Source organism: Trypanosoma equiperdum (assembly GCF_001457755.1).
Source record: "Trypanosoma equiperdum strain OVI genome assembly, contig: ctg_1761, whole genome shotgun sequence".
NCBI lineage: Eukaryota > Euglenozoa > Kinetoplastea > Trypanosomatida > Trypanosomatidae > Trypanosoma > Trypanosoma equiperdum.
Genome location: NW_027123795.1, coordinates 1,610 through 2,164, shown reverse-complemented (window position 1 = coordinate 2,164; position 555 = coordinate 1,610).

Sequence of the window (555 nt, the reverse complement as noted above, 5' to 3'; positions counted from 1 at the left end):
CATAAAAGGCGTCGCGGCCGCACATCTAGCGAAGCGCATAAGCTAAATAATACATGAAAAGGAAGTTGTGTTTGGCGCCCCCAAATTAATGTCTAAAACGGCGTCAAAGCAAAATGATATCGGATGCTTGCAAACAAAAAAGACCCAATCGTACTCGCGAGAAGCAGTAACTTTAGTTTTTTTATTGTATAAGCGGCAATAAGATATTCTGTCACTCGAAATAGAGCAAATTAACGGCTGTAAAGGTTAATAAGTTAGATATAGAATGGTTTGGATGATTTCTAGAGGTAAGTTTCCTGTATCATAGTAGATAGAATCAAAAAATAGAAGATAAAGAAAAATAAATTAAAATCGATAAGAAAAAAGAAATACTAAGTTTACAGAGAGTAAAGCAGCCTCAAATACAGGGATAAACAGAAAAAAGCGGAAAATGCATTATCACCGAGTTGCAAACAGCAGACCTGTTTAAACGGCTACCCCAGCGCTGCCGCATATTGACTCTTTTCTTTCACCTTTTCGAACTCTAATAGCTATCTAGATGCTGAAGGTGTTCGC